We start from the raw sequence: 16997 nt of genomic DNA on the forward strand, positions 1-16997 counted from the left end.
CCTCCCGAGAAACCCGAATCATGATTATATAACATATAACGGTATTCAAATGGCTAATCACCGTATTTCTTTTTGCAATTCAGTTATTTGCGAATAAAGGTGTTGGTAGAATTGAACCTCTATGCTTGTTCCGTAATATAATATAAATAATACGTAATACAAATATACACTCTTAGCGAAAAGAGTGGGTATACTCACCCCAAAAGGTGATACACGAAAACAGAACTTACGTAACCCTGCGGGTGTATATGACCAGAATCCGCCCCATTCCTTGCGGTGTATATCGCATATCTCACCCTAGCCATTAGAATTGATAGGGGCGGAATTTCAATATATACACCCTACTTGAAATCCTGTATCTTCTGCCAAATGACACACTATTGCAAATAAACATTCTTGATTGCAATGCATATATTCGATATCAATTGAACCATGTTAACATAAAATGGAAACATAGTTCGTGAAATAACAAAAACAGAGATCCCAGCGACGGAGAAAAAAATTCACTGAAAATAGTGCTCGAAGAATATTGCCCCTGTAATATTGGGAAGCCGCCTCCTCCAGGTTTCCTCAAAACACTCTTTGTACAGCGAAGGTTGAGTCACTATCTTCAGCAAGAACTTGTGGCATCATCCTGAAATCAAAATGCATACTCACAACCCAATTAACAGGCACATATGCTATGATAACTTAACGAAGTCCACAAAAATAGAAGCCGTTACCAAGTATATATATTTTCAGAGTACTTACAAAAAATCAGATGTTTCACTCGCTAAGGCATTGCAGTACAGACTGTGGCCCGATACTGTGAACTTACCGCTATAGGAAACATATTCACACACGTTCACTGATGTGTGGGCAATTAGGCATCGACAAGATGGAAATTTATGGATAAACCGCATGTACCAGGCAGACTTGGACAGGACAACTAGAAAATGTTCCCTTTTTCCAAATTAGATTTTTTTTTTCGAATTAAAGTAGAATTAAAATTATAGCTACACAGTTTGAAATTAGATTAAAATTATAATTCTAGCTAACAAATTAGATTAGAATTAGCATGACTGAATCGCGAAAAGTTGAATCAAACTCAGTTAATATCAAATCATAGTTCATCTTATGAGCATGAGAATAGCAAATGTCTGTACACTGTACAGCAGGGGTGGGCAAACTACGGCCCGCGGGCCGCATGCGGCCCGCCACACCGTTTTGTGCGGCCCGCGAAAGCTTCAAGAAACGATGTAAAAATTGAGAAAATACGTACAAAAATCGAATTACTGTGGGTACTTGATTAAACTTTTTCTCAATATACATGATAATGATAAGTTATGATCTTACCAGGACCGTAACTGCCGCACCCCAAACCTCCCAATTGGGGGGCCAAAAGTATTTCGTGAATTACCATAAATAATATAGCATTTTTTTTTTAATTTATGCAACTTTTCCAAAAAGTTGTCGCTTAGTGCGCGATTTAATGTTGTCGAATGACTTGATTATTGGGTACCCTTCCCCCAACAAAAAATACGCCTGATTTATAGAAATGGGCACTTCGGCGTCGGCCATTACCGCGCCACGCCGCACCAAGACATATGAAGTTATAGATAGGCCATGCAACAATGTAATATGCGACGCCGAGAAGTGTGCCAGAACGATCGCCGCGAGAAGACCTTGGCCGAAAAGGACTATGCCCTTGTTCTGACCAGAAACTTCGAGATGTATACATATTATGTTTAATTGTCCACAGACACTTATAAATGGCAGGCGCTGAATGTTCCGGTCCCGGCGATCTGAGCCTTACAAGACAATTGCCATCTCGAGGGAACATTATTTGCCTGCAAAGAGATACCAATTTGAAATCGTGTAGTCTTTAAGCTTAGTACGTTTAGGCGATTTCAATATCTTTTGACATAGCAGGAGGTCACGAAATAGCATCAGGTAACGAAGTCAATATATCAACGGGTACGCCCGATAATGTTTATTTGTTATTTCAGGGTCCTACTTATTTCCAACACACCGCACACAGCTCTACCGGTAAATCTGATTACGTGGGCAGATAGAGGATAAACAGTGATAGCAATATGTATGCAATTCCCGATCATCTTTACCGATTCAATGATGGATTAGAGAAATTTTTCGCATTTCGCGCGTTACGACGGAACAAATACTAAAAGGACCCCAAAATGTTGATGATAAGTAGGGGTCAAGCAGCGTATAGCAGAAGTTCGGTTCATCACCTTATGGGGGGCCCAAGACCAACGTTTTGGGGGCCTCACGAAGTCCTGTTATGGTTCTGATTCTTACCATAGTATTTTTTATTCCATTGATGGTGCGATAGCCCGATCTCGAGGCCAAGGTATATTGCAAGGTTTCAATTGCTTACAGAAAGTGAAAGTAAATGACTTAATTCGGACCACGAGTGTGATTGTAGATGGGCAACACGAGCAAGTTTAGTACTTTTAGTGATGTACTTGGAAAAGCCGATTCGCGAGTGTGTTAGATAGATTGGTTCTTTGTATGTGGAGAATTATTTATATTTATAATATTTATATATTGTAGAAATGTAATTAAAGGTAACATGATGGTCATGATGCTGTCTGCATTGTGTGTGCTTGAGTTGAACCAAAAGTACAATCAGCATAGCATATCTATGAAGAGATCGCTGCTCACAGACTTAATTTTACATCCATACATAATCGGGACAACCGACTTTCATCTCTAATTTTGACCATGAAGACAACCAGTTTATAAATTCTCGTCAATGTTTCTAACGCGTATACGTTATCATCAAATCAATGTTTGGTTTGGTTTGAATTCACAAAACATATTATTTCCATGTCGTCGGTCACTATATAATCATATAACAATATTGGATTTGGGCTTTGTATCGCAATTTTATATAGTGCGGCCCGCGAATGGATTCAAATGTTGAATGCGGCCCGCGAGCTAAAAAGTTTGCCCATCCCTGCTGTACAGTGTACAGTAGGGTTGTTCAATAAAAACCTTCTTTTCCAAATCTCACTCGCTTAGTGTTTAAATTATCAGGTTGTCTAAGAAGACGATGCACACCAAATTTGAGTCAATTCCAACCAGTAAAGGCCGTGCAATCTTGAATTGAAACTTTTAATTTATTAGGAAAAAAATTTTCAAATTTTCAAATTTTCCTGTCAACCTCATGAAATTGTTGGGTTGTCTTCAAAAACGCTGCACACCAAATTTGACTCAATTCCGACCAGTAAAGGCAGTGCAATCTTGAATTGAAAGTAGAAGGAGAGCTATTTTGAGTTTTTCGTTGATAATCCCCAGTCCAATGGGGATTTCAACTAGTAGAAGCAGAGCTCTATGAGTTTTTCGTTGATAATTCCCATTGAATTATTGCTACATTGCATTGCCGCATTGCTACAGGAGAAGAAAGTTTTTGTTTATTATATAAAAATGAATAAAAAAAGACTTGAAATTTTCTGTTCACCCCATTAAATTGTTAGGTTGTCTATAGAAACAATGCTCAACCGATTTGGCTCAATTCCAACCAGTGGAAGCGGTTGGATTTGAATATTATAGCATTTAAGGGGACTGATTCTTTAATCATTTATTACAATTGTGGCCACCGTAAATACTATTTTATTCAATTTAAATTTTTTCAACATCAATAACTCCGCTTCGGCTGGTTTGTATTGAACCAAATTTGGTGGGCATCGTTTCTATAGACAACCTAACAGTTTCCTGGGTAGACGGAAAGTTTTGAATTTTTTTCACTCATTTCTAAATAATAAATAAAAAACTTCCTTCTGCAGCAATGCGGCTTCTGGTTGGAATTGAACCATATTTGGTGTGTAGCCTTCGATTCGCTAATCTAATAATTTTATCAAGTAGCCAGTAAAATTTGAGAATAAAATCATTTTAACACCCTTATTGTACAGCAAGCTTGGCCGTTTCGCACTATACAGTTCTGCTGTAGCATTTCCAAGAAAACCAAACATTAAATTAGAAATGAAACCAGGCTATAGAAAGATTTCATACATTCGATTAGAATTGGAATTAGAGCTTAGAAACATTTCACAAATTAGAATAGCTTCATTTAGTATAATTAGAAAACTAGAATATCTATAGTTGTCCCACCGCTTGTATCAGAAATAACTGAATATATTTTGAAGATTCTTTCTGTTAGAAGTGTCATATGCCATTAGTAATTTTATATTAGTCGCAAACATTCATATGGTAATTTTCAAAGTAGAAACCACCAAAAAACTGCTTACCATACTTGTCTATTTTTCCGACATTTCGTATTCTACTTCTACTTGACGTAGCTTTGACTTGTACTGGGGACTGTGCATCTACTTGTAATCGAGTATAAATTGACGACGGTATTTCTACATCGACTTGAGTAGCAACGCTGGTAACTTTGACCATCTCTGCTTTGGTTTACCTCATATATGCGACTACGAAAGTTGACATCAGGTGTCGCTAACAAAGTTGTCATACCTGCTGGCTTGATAACGATTCTTTCAGTTTTCGCATCATACCCTCAAACTCCGTTAGTTCCTGTGATAGAATCTTGCTCTTGCAGCATGCAGTCTTTAAGCAGCATCCTAAATTTGAAGAAAATCAGAGAAAGACATGCATGGACTTGATTTAAATCTGACTACTTGGTATTAATACAAAACACGAAACGTTTCCTGGTTGGGCAATATTAACTTTCAGAGTGGATTCAAAGCGACCACAGATACTAGTCTGATTATACAAACCTTGACTTGCCTCATATATGGAAATTAGCAAATTAGCTGGAAGCTAATGATTACCTTGCAATATGTGCTGTTTGATGAAGGTCCATCACTGTTTCGAAGCATACGGTTTTACGGTTCAATGCGACGTCGACTTGGTTGATATGCCCTGACATGATCGTGTATCATAACATCCTAAAATTGAAAAAATAACCACGAAGTATAAACGTTTAGTTGACAATTTGGATTGGATTCTAAACTCCCAAGTCATCTGATATGTGCACTAGGGGTCTTCAAAAATGACTTTTTCTCTCAAATCGTACTGGCTACTTGATAAAATTGTTAGGTTACCTAATTGAAGCCTGCACACCAAATTTGGTTCGATTCCAACCAGTAGCCGCATTGCTACAGGAGAACAAAGTTTTTTACTTATCAGGCCTATATGAAAATGAGTAAAAAAATATTTAAAATTTTCTGTTCACCCATTATATTGTTAGGTTTTCTATAGAAACAATGCTCAACTGATTTGGCTCAATTTCAACCAGTGGAAGCGGAGTTATTGGCGTCGAAAAATTTTGGATTTCAGTAAAATAGTATTTACGGTGACCGATTTTTTAAATCATTTATTACAGTTGTGCCCACCGTAAATACTATTTTATTCAAATCCAAAGTTTTCGACATCAATAACTCCGCTTCGGATGATTTGAATTGAGGCAAATTTGGTGGGCATTGTTCATAGACAACCTAACGGTTGCATGGGTGCACAGAAAATTTTGAATTTTTTTGACTCATTTTTACATAATAAATAAAAAAAACCTTTCGTCTCCTGTAGCAATGCGGCTGCTGGTTGGAACCGAACCAAATTTAGTGTGCAAGCTTCAACTAGGTAACCTAAAAATTTCATCAAGTAGCCACAAGAATTTGAGAATAAAAAGTCATTTTTGAACACCCCTGCAGTACAGCAAGCTTGGCACGTTTCGCACTATACAGTACTACTGTAGCATTATAAGGAAAATCAGACATTGGATTATAATTAAAATTAGACCATAGAAAGATTTCATAAATTCGATTAGATATAGGACTTTGCTATGAATTTAATATTGATTCAAAACACGTTTGAAACGTTTCCTCCTCAGGCAATATTGACTTTCAGAATGGATTCAAAGGGACCACAGATCAGGATTGTACTGGCTTGAGTCATGAATTGACTCGACTCACGAATTTCTGATGACTCGACTTGACTCGAGTCATTTTCTCAAAATATGGAAATGACTCGACTCGAGTCAATCAGTGTATTGACACGACTTGGACTTGAGTCATTGCGCATGACTCGAACCTAGTCATATGACTCAAGATTCAGACGGCCAAAACCTACATTTCTTTGAAATTTCGGAGAATAGTAAAGTAACCTCACTATTTAGATTACGCCTATTGGTACTGGTACTTAAAATTTCGACCAGTGAGGGAAATTTGTATATTTATAAATGCGAACCCTTCGATATCACCAAACAGAGTTATAAAAAGTGGATTGAACAAGATTTCAACTGGAAGCTGATCAGTCAACACAATGACTTGGACTCGGAGTCATAATACCATGACTCAGTGGTCAAAGAAAAATGACTCGACCTGACTCGAGTCAAAACTATATTAGTGAGATTGACTTCTGACTCGGAGCCTCGTGACTTGGTTACAACCCCGCCACAGATAGATGTTTAACTGTGTCTTGATTTGAAAACGTTGACTTGTCTTATACTTCGAAATTAGCAAATTATCTGGATGATAATGATTACCTTGTAATATAAGCTGTTTGATAACGATCCTTTACTGTTTCGCATCATACGCTTCTACCGTTAAATGTGACGTCGATTTGGTTGAAATTCCCCGATATTTTGCTTGTATAGCAGCATCCTAAAATTGAAAAAATAACCATGAGGCATACGGTAAACATTCAGTTGATAATTTGGGTTGGATTCGAAACGCCCAAGACATCCAAAATGTGTACTGATGTTGTAGCCTTGACTTGCTTTAATGCTTGTTAATAAGCAAGTTAAAATACAATTTTGCAACTCTCCTACGCATGGTATATTACTCACCAACAACATATTTGATTTCACATTCACAGAGTAAGAGTCTGCTACTAATAGCAATCAGTCCTTGAATCTAACAAAAAGCAGATTTGTGCATGTCATGTCATTTGTGTATGTCATATCATGAGTCAAGAAGTGCATATATTATTATTTGTTTATATTGACCAAAAGGACAGTTTGATCAACTTTGGCAAGGCTATGTTTGCCTCTTCATATTGGTCAAAACATTGAAGACCCAGCTAATCCGTGCATTGTTGCACACCCAGTTGACCGCAGTAGCGCGCATTGCTACTCAAGCAATAGATGTAAATTTCTACTCAATGACAAGCATATAGAAGAGACTATGTCAAATCCATGTCAAGCTGCTTCAAATTAAAATAAATATATGAACAGAACTCAGAGAAGTAGTTTCAAAAGAAGTAGTCTAGTTGATGGGTCACATACTCTTAGCAGATAGTCTGAGCGGGGCGCTGCAAAATATGTTCAATACTAAGGCAAGCCTGTTCCTAGTCAAGTCTCTCATATTCATAGTGATAGCAATATAGCATCGTCATATTTTCACCCATGTCATAATATCATTAACATTTACTGGCCCCAATTTACGGGGACCGAAAGCTTTCATCATCAAATGTCCATTGCTCACCTCAGATACCATTGCTTCATATTCTTCAGCCCTTTGCTGTTTGTATGTTACACTTGTTTTCTCATGAGCAGAAATCGATAATTTCATTCTTCAAGAGCCCCAAATTTGCGATCTATGCCCATGCAAGTCTGAAGTAGAATAGATAATATGTTTAGCTTCCTGCCATAACATAACATAACATATAATGTGTATATATCTCAGTGATAATGACAGGGTGATAGGCTGATAACATAACTCTGCATAGTCAGTGGCTACCTTTACACTTAAACAGGCGGTGATGTGCTTTGGTAATCATAATACTTACCTATATAACGACAATCGATTTTTTTTTCAACGCACTTACAAACGATGTTGATCTAGCCCAAATTACCGTAGTTTATAATCAAAGCTGATGCTGTACCTGTCTACAGTATCTCCATTAGAGCCATTGAGCTACTGTGTCTTGGATATTGGTATCGGTACTGGTGATACAACAATGTATGTGAATTCAATGTATCGTCACTACCGGTACGTTTAAAATTCCAGCTTGCTACAAATAATTCTGTTCAGTACAGCTGCAACACTGAGTAATACGAATCGGATCTGTACCGGAAACGCAACGGAACAAATGTTCTCTACTACTATAGTACGGTACCGATACGAAATGTAACTCACCATTCAGATATTTTCAATCTCGAATGAGGCTTTCTTCACGGATTCACGACAACTAATACGGTCAGTCGATAGGACGATAGCCAGTCTGGTCTCGTAAGCGCGGAAATACGGCATATAACGAAACATTTTACATAGCTGTAGCGAAACATAGCAGCAGCTGTTCTGGTGACGACGGTTTGTATGTTCCATTATGATGTCACAATTGACTAACTGATGCAATAACTATATTGAAGTTAAGGATCTCCGGAATATTTGTATGTATACTATAATTGATTTATCAGAAATGTGGATTTGATAGCTGTGAAGCTGCAGATTACATTATAATAAGCTTAAAAAAGTCTTGCAGTACTAGATTCATCTTCATAGATCGAACCATTGATACGATCCAAAAGCTGTATGCGAATTGTCGTTGTCGGTTAGGCTTAGTGTGCAATTCATAAAGCTACCAAATAGTGAATAACACAACAATATAGATATGAAAATAACCAGTAAACTTTGCCCTAATTTAGTCCCTCTTTCGCCCACTTCCACGATTGTTCCGTGACGTAACCTCGTGTCCCATTTTAATTTGAATACTTGCTACGCCCATATTGCGTACTGCTCCCGTAAGTTTGTGGCTAAAATTTGACTCCTTCTAGTATTCCCAGCTTTAAATACCCGTAACCTGCATTATACTGTAGTTATACACTAATGCCGTGCGGCATAGGCCCGATATATTTTGTACATAGATATAGCCTACGTACATTCGTACAACTGTGCAATGTGCATTTGACGTTGGCATGAAAGAAATGATAAACCAATATCGTGGCAACTTCATAATGTGTCGTATTTTTGCCACACACTTGAGATACATCGGTCACACTATAGTAGCCAGGGTGAAATTTCAGCCAAAGTACGGGTACCGCAGTGCACGATAAATGTGAATTACAATATGATATTGTGGACTTAGCTATTCTTCATTCATGTCGATGTAGCACACCACGAACTAATACAACGAATGCTTATTTGTCACTGAAGCTAAAGCTACATGCGTAGGCGAATTTACTTGATCGAACCGGGTTAAATCCATAAAAACTGAACAATGCAACATTGCCTAAGCCTACCCAAGAAGCCTTAAAGACACGGACAACAATAGAGTGGGCGAAACACGCATTTTCGGTGGATAATTAAAACCCAAAGAGAATATGTCCTACGCTACCTACAGTTAGACACAATAGGCTTAACCAGGCTTCTGACCGACACAGACTTAAAACTTCAACAGTTTTGTGGAAGCTTGTGGAAGCGGTTAGCGCGGATTGAATCCCAAACTTCATATTTGTCTGACAAAAGGTGTGATCTCTAACAATTCACCCCAAATGCCAATGCTTCGGGTGTATATTTTATGGTATGTGTGTATAGGGGTGTATTTGGCTTATTTCCACCAATAGCTTAGGTGTAAATGACAAATTTAGTACCCAATGAGTGTGATTACTCAAAACACACCCTACGCTAGGGTGTGAATTGCGAAAACACACCATTTTCGTTTACAGTGTAGACTTCACTCTTAGCGAAAAGAGTGGTTATACACACCCCAAAAGGTGGTACACGAAAACAGAACTTACGTAACCCTGCCGGTGTGTATGACCAGAATCCACCCCATTCCTTGCGGTGTATATCGGATATTTCACCCTAGCCATTATAATTGATTCGGGCGTAATTTCAATATATACACCCTACTTGAAATCCTGCATCTTCTTCCAAATGGCACGCTATTGCAAATAAACTTTCTTGATTGCATATATTCGATATCAATTGAACCATAATAACATAAAATGGAAACATATTTCGTGAAATAACAAAAACAGAGATCCCTGCGACAGAAAAAAAAAATTCACTGAAAATACTGCTGGAAGAACATTGCTCATGTAATATTGGGAAGTCGCCTCCTCCAGGTTTCCGCAAAACACTCTTGTACGGCGCAGGCAGAGTGACTATCTTCAGCAAGAACTTGTGGCATCATCCTGAAATCAAAATGCATATTCACAAAATCACAACCCAATTAACAGGCACATATGCTAACATGCATAACTTAATGAAAGACCACAAAAATAGAAAGTACTTACAAAAAATCAGATATTACACTTGCTAAGGCATTGCAGCACAGACTGTGGTCCGATAGGGTGACCTTACCGCTATAGGAAACAAATTCACACACGATCACTGTATGTGTGGGCGATTACGCATCGACAAGATGGAAATTTATGGATAGTTTTCATGAAAACGGCATGTAACAAGCAGACTTGGACAACTAGAAAACGTTTCCTTTTTCCAAATTGGATTGGAATTAAATTACAACTACATGTTTTTTTTTCGAATTAGAGTTGAATTAAAATTATAGCTACACAGTTGGAAATTAGATTAAAATTATAATTCTAGCCAACAGTTTTTCTCAAATTAGATTAGAATTAGAATAACTGAAATCGCGGAAAGTTGAATCAAACTCCGTTATTATCAAATCATAGTTCATCTTATGAGCATGAGAATAGCAAATGGCTGTACACTGTACATTAGGGGTGTTCAAAAATGACTTTTTCTTTCAAATTCTACTGGCTACTTGATAAAATTGTTAGGTTACCGAATTGAAGCCTGCACACCAAATTTGGTTTGATTCCAACCAGTAGCCGCATTGCTACAGGAGAAGAAAGTTTTTTATTTATTATATGAAAATGAATGAAAAAAGATTTACAATTTTCTGTTCACCCCATTAAATTGTTAGGTTGTCTATAGAAACAATGCTCAACCGATTTGGCTCAATTCCAACCAGTAGAAACGGAGTTATTGCCGTCGCTAAATTTTGGATTTGAATAAAATAGTATTTACCGTGACCGATTCTTCAATCATTTATTACAAATTGTGCCCACCGTAAATACTATTTTATTCAAATCCAAATTTTTCGACATCAATAACTCCGCTTCGGCTGGTTTGATTTGAGCCAAATTTGGTGGGCATCGTTTATATAGACAACCTTACAATTTCATGGGTGAACAGAAAATTTTGAATTTTTTTTACTCATTTTTAAATAATAAACAAAAAACTTTCTTCTCCTGTAGCAATGCGGCTGTTGGTTGGAATCAAATCAAATTTGGTGTGCAAGCTTCAATTCGGTAATATAACAATTTTATCAAGTAGCCAGTAGAATTTGAGAATAAAAATTCATATTTAACACCCAGCAAGCTTGGCTTGTTTCGCACTATACAGTTCTCCTGTAGCATTTCCAGGAAAAGCAGACATTAGATTAGAATTAAAATTAAACCACAGAAAGATTTCATACATACGATTAGAATTGGAATTAGAGCATAGAAACATTTCACAAATTAGATTAGGATGATTAGACAACTAGAATATCTATAGTTGTCCAAGTCTGGCAACACCGCCTGTATCAGGAATAACTGAATATATTTTTGAAGATTCTTTGTGTTAGTAGTGTCATATGCCATTAGTAGGGGAGAGTGGGTAGGTATGGGCCACTGTTGAGGTGTGGGCCACTGCCATATCTGGTGACTGTGACATCACATATGCTTGTCAAGCTGTGTGATTGTTAGAAAAAAGCTCCAGACTCACCCATGTTACTCACAGCCATGAGGCCAGCAGAGTTTTTGACTCAGCTAGAGATATATAATTTTTGCGGTCCAAAGTAAATTTATTTGAAAATAGGGAATTTGGGTTTGAGTCCACATATGTGCATGTTTGGATTAGACTTATTTATGGTGTGAAAGCTATAGAAATATGCTATCTATAGAGTATAGTTTTAATGCTTTGTCAATCTCTCGGATCTTGAAATTATGACAAGAATCCCCAAGATGGAGTGTTTGAGGTATGGGCCTTTTAGCAGGTTGGGGTATGGGCCGGCCCATACCTCAATAGGCTGGGGTATGGGACAGCATAACATATACCTGAAATCAATATTTGATTGATCCTATTAAATATATTTATCTCTAGAATACAGAAGGTGTTGGTTTTATCCCTCCCATATACAATCACTTGAAAGTAAATCATGAAACCAATAAAAAGGCCAGTTTTCAGAATCATATCTGAGCTTGGCAATATGAAACGTTAAAGCATGGGAGGTATCAAAAAGATAAGCATGCCGTCAGTACAAAAATGGTAGAGCTACATTAAACAGGTATATGGAAAAACAGGGGATGAGTCTCACATGAAAAAGATTTCAAAATCGTTTTCCAATACTGTCTTTCATGAAGAGGAGAAAAGTTTGTTAGCACAGTATGTCATCTTATGCTCAAATATGTATCATGGCTTGTCACTCCCACTTGAATAAGAGATAGACCTGTGACATTTGGATTTGATGGGGTAGTTGAGGCGAAAGAAGCATGATTTGATAGTGATTTTCATGTTATATATTTTCAGTTATCTTGTTCCGTTACGCGTTATGGCTTACGATCAATACGGGAATCGAAATATATGAATTGCCCACTTCCAGCCCAGCTTTATATCAGTATATACAAACTGTTGGTAACTGTGACAAGAGTTGAGGTTTGTAGGATATGAATGGCATTTATTGATTCAATACAGACAGCGGCCCATACCTCACCACCCCCCGGCCCATACCTCGTAGCCTATTTTTTATTAACAAAAATGATGTATTGTTACGAAATTTGATGTCACTTCCAAATACATGGGTATTTTAGCTTAATTCTACCAGTAATAGTTAACCATATAACTAATGATTGTCTATACCGAAATTTAGGAATATTAGACCATGTTTGACCAAGTTACAGCTTTGTAAGATTTGGTGGCCCATACCTACCCACTTCTCCTGTAGCATTTCCAGAAAAACCAGACATTAGATTAGAATTAAAATTAGACCATACAAAGATTTAATGAATTTGATTAGAATTAGAATTAGAGCATAGAAACATTTCACAAATGAGAAGAGCTTCAATTAGCATAATTAGATAGATTAGAATATCTAGTTGTCCAAGTCTGGCAACACCACCTCTATCAGGAATAACTGAATATATTTTTGAAGATTCTTCCTATTATAGTATAGGGTCATATGGGATTAGTAATTTTATATTAGTCGCAAAGATGCATATAGCAATTTTCAAAGTAGAAACTTACGAAAAACTGCTTACCATACTTGACTATTCTTCCGACATTTTGTATCCTACTTCCACTTGACGTAGTTTTGACCTGTAATGGGAACTGTTGCATCGACTTGTAATCGAGTATAAATTGATGGCGGTATTTCTACATCGACTTGAGTAGCAACGCTAGTAACTTTGGCCATCTCTGCTTTGGTTTACCTGATATAAGTGACTACGAAAGTTGACATCAGGTGTCGTTAACAAAGTTGTAATACCTGCTAGCTTGGTAACAAGTCTTTCAGTTTTCGCATCATACTCCTAAACTTGGTTAATTCCTGTGATGTAATCTTGCTCTTGCTGCATGCGGTCTCTAAAATTTAGAGAAAATCAGAGAAAGAGATGCATGGACTTCGATATGAATTTAATATTGATTCAAAACACGTTTGAAACGTTTCCTCTTTAGGCAATATTGACTTTCAGAATGGATTCAAAGGGATCACAGACCAGGGTTGTACTGACTCGAGTCACGATTTTCTGATGACTCGACTTGATTCGAGTCATTTTCTCAAAATATGGAAATGACTCGACTCGAGTCGATCAGTGTATTGACACGACTTGGACTCCAGTCATTGCGCATGACTCGAACCAAGTCATATGACTCAAGATTGAGACGGCCAATACCTACATTTCATTGAAATTTCGGAGAATAGTAAAGTAACCACACTATTTGGATTACGCTTATTGGTACTGGTACTTAAAAATTCGATCAGTGAGGAAAATTAGTATATTTATAAATGCGAGCCCTTCGATATCACCAAATAGAGCTATAAAAAGTGGATTTAACAAGATTTCAACTGGAAACTGATCAGTCAACACAATGACTTGGACTCGGACTCGAATCATAATACCATGACTCGGACTCGACCATCTGTTCGCTGACTTGGAGTCGGACTTGACTCGGTGGTCGAAGGAAAATGACTCGACCTGATTCGAGTCAAAACTATATAAGTGAGATTGACTTCTGACTCGTGACTTGGTTACAACCCCGCCACAGATACATGTCTGAGTGTGTCTTGATTAGAAAACGTTGACTTGTCTTATACATCGAAATTAGCAAATTAGCTGGATGATAACAATTACCTTGGAATATAAGCTGTTTGACAACGATCCTTTACTGTTTCGCAGCATACGCTTCTACCGTTAAATGCGACGTCGATTTGGTTGAAATTCCCTGATATTAGCTTGTATAGCAGCATCCTAAAATTGAAAAAATAACCATGAGGCATACGGTAAACGTTTAGTTGACAATTTGGATTGGATTCGAAACGCCCAAGACATCCGAAATGTGTACTGATGTTGTAGCCTTGACTTGCTTTATGCTTGTAAATAAGCGAGTTAAAATACAATTTTGCAACTCTCCTACGCATAGTATATTACTCACCAACTACATATTTGATTTCACATTCACAGAGTAAGAGTCTGCTACTAATAGCAATCAGTCCTTGAATCTAACAAAAAGCAGATTTGTGCATATGCACAGATCGTGTGTATGTCATATCATGAGTCAAGAAGTGCATATATTATGATTTGTGTATATTGATCAAAAGGACAGTTTGATAAACTTTGGCAAGGCTATGTTTGCCTCTTCGTACTGGTCAAAACATTGAAGACCCAGCTAATCCGTGCATTGTTGCACACCGAGTTGACCGCAGTAGTGCGCATTGCTACTCAAGCAATAGATGTAAATTTCTACTCAATGACAAGCATATAGAAGTCGCTATGTCAAATCCATGTCAAGCTGCATCAAATTAAAATAAATATATGAACAGAACTCAAGAGAAGTAGTCTAGTTGATGGGTCACATAGTCTTAGCAGATAGTCTGAGGGGGCCATTGCAAAATATGTTCAATAAGGCAAGCCTGTTCCTAGTCAATTCTCTCATATTCATAGTGATAGCAATATAGCATCGTCATATTTTCACTCATGTCATAATATCATAAACATTTACAGGCCCCAATTTACGGGGATCGAAAGCTTTCATCAAATGTCCATTACTCACCTCAGATACCATTGCTTCATATGCTTCAGCCCTTTGCTGTTTGTATGTTACACTTGTTTTCTCATGAGAAATCGATAAGTTCATTCTTCAAGAGCCCCAAATTTGCGATCTTTGCCCATGCAAGTCTGAAGTAGAATAGATAATATGTTTACCTTCCTACCATAACATAACATAACATATAATGTGTATATAGCTCAGTGATAATGACAGGGTGATAGGCTTATAACATAACTCTGCATAGTCAGTGGTAGGCTACCCTTTACACTTAAACAGGTCGTGATGTGCTTTGGTAATCAATATAACGACAATCGAATCAATTTTTTTCAATGCACTTACAAACGATGTTGCTCAAACCCAAATTACCGTAGTTTATAATCATAGCTGATGCTGGACCTGTCAACGGTATCTCCATTAGAGCCATTGAGCTACCGTGTCTTGGATATTGGTATCGGTACTGGTGATACAACAATGTATGTGAATTCAATGTATCGTCACTACCGGTACGTTTAAAATTCCAACTTGCTACATATAATTCTGTTCAGTACAGCTGCGACACTGAGTAACAGGAATTGGATCTGTACCGGAAACGCAACGGAACAAATGTTATTTACTACTATAGTACCGATATGAAATGTAACTCACCATCCAGATATTTTCAATCTCGAAAGATGCTTTCTTCACAGATTCACGACAACTAATACGGTCAGTCGATAGCCAGTCTGGTCTCGTAAGCGCGGAAATACGGCATATAACTATAGATTACTAACCTCCGTAGGTTAGTAATCTATAATATAACGAAACATTTTACTACATAGCTGTAGCGAAACATAGCAACAGCTCTTCTGGTGACGACGGTTTGTATGTTCCATTATGATGTAACAATTGACTAACTGATGCAATAACTATATTGAAGTTAAAGATCTCCGGAATATTTGTATGTATACTATAATTGATTTATCGGAAATATGGATTTGATAGCTGTGAAGCTGCAGATTGCATCATAATAAGCTTAAAAAAGTCTTGCAGTACTAGATTTATCTTCATAGATCGAACCATTGAAACGATCCGAAAGCTGTATGCGAATTGTCGGTTAGGCTTAGTGTGCAATTCATAAAGCTACCCAATAGTGAATAACACTACAATATAGATATGGAAAGAACCAGGAAACTTTGTCCCAATTTAGTCCCTCTTTCGCCCAATTCAATGATTGTTCCGTGACGTAACCTCGTGTCCCATTCTAATTTGAATTCTTGCTACGCCCATATTGCGTACTGCTCACGTAAGTTTGTGGCTGAAATTTAACTCCTTCTAGTATTCCCAGCTCTAAATACCCTTAACCTGCATTATACTGTGGTTATACACTAATGCCGTGCGGAATAGGCCCGATATATTTTCTACATAGCCTACGTACATTCGTACAATTGTGCATTTGACGTGGCAACTTCATAATGTGTCGTATTTTTGCCACACACTTGAGATACATCGGTCACACTATAGTAGCCAGGGTGAAATTTATGCCAAAGTACGAGTACTGCAGTGCACGATAAATGTGAATTATAATATGATATTGCGGACTTAGCTATTATTCATTCATGTCGATGTAGCACACGAACTAATACAACGAAGGGTTATTTGTCAGTGAAGCTGAAGCTATATGCGTAGGCGAATTTACTTGATCGAACCGGGTTAAATCCTGAACAATGCAACATTGCCTAAGCCTACCCAAGAAGCCTTAAAGACACGGACATTGGACAA

At 37.4% G+C, this 16997-nt stretch overlaps 1 long non-coding RNA gene across 6 annotated transcripts; it reads right to left on the reverse strand.

Moving 5' to 3' along the window:
- Positions 1 to 393: 393 nt before the first annotated feature.
- Positions 394 to 16040, reverse strand: LOC145433863 (uncharacterized). 6 transcript variants are annotated; one of them, XR_013913218.1, is made up of 6 exons: positions 8100 to 8692; positions 7446 to 7573; positions 6506 to 6623; positions 4794 to 4910; positions 4477 to 4583; positions 394 to 634 (listed from the first exon to the last, which is right to left on the reverse strand). It is a non-coding gene; the product is annotated as an uncharacterized LOC145433863 (long non-coding RNA). The 6 variants fall into 6 exon arrangements; XR_013913219.1 differs by lacking the exon at positions 8100 to 8692 and adding an exon at positions 7750 to 8082; XR_013913215.1 differs by lacking the exons at positions 4477 to 4583; positions 4794 to 4910; positions 6506 to 6623; positions 7446 to 7573; positions 8100 to 8692 and adding exons at positions 13459 to 13553; positions 14324 to 14440; positions 15243 to 15367; positions 15885 to 16040.
- Positions 16041 to 16997: the final 957 nt, after the last annotated feature.

This window comes from Botryllus schlosseri, chromosome 1 (assembly GCF_051294905.1).
Source record: "Botryllus schlosseri isolate E-star chromosome 1, Bs_hap1, whole genome shotgun sequence".
Taxonomy (NCBI): Eukaryota; Metazoa; Chordata; class Ascidiacea; order Stolidobranchia; family Styelidae; genus Botryllus; species Botryllus schlosseri.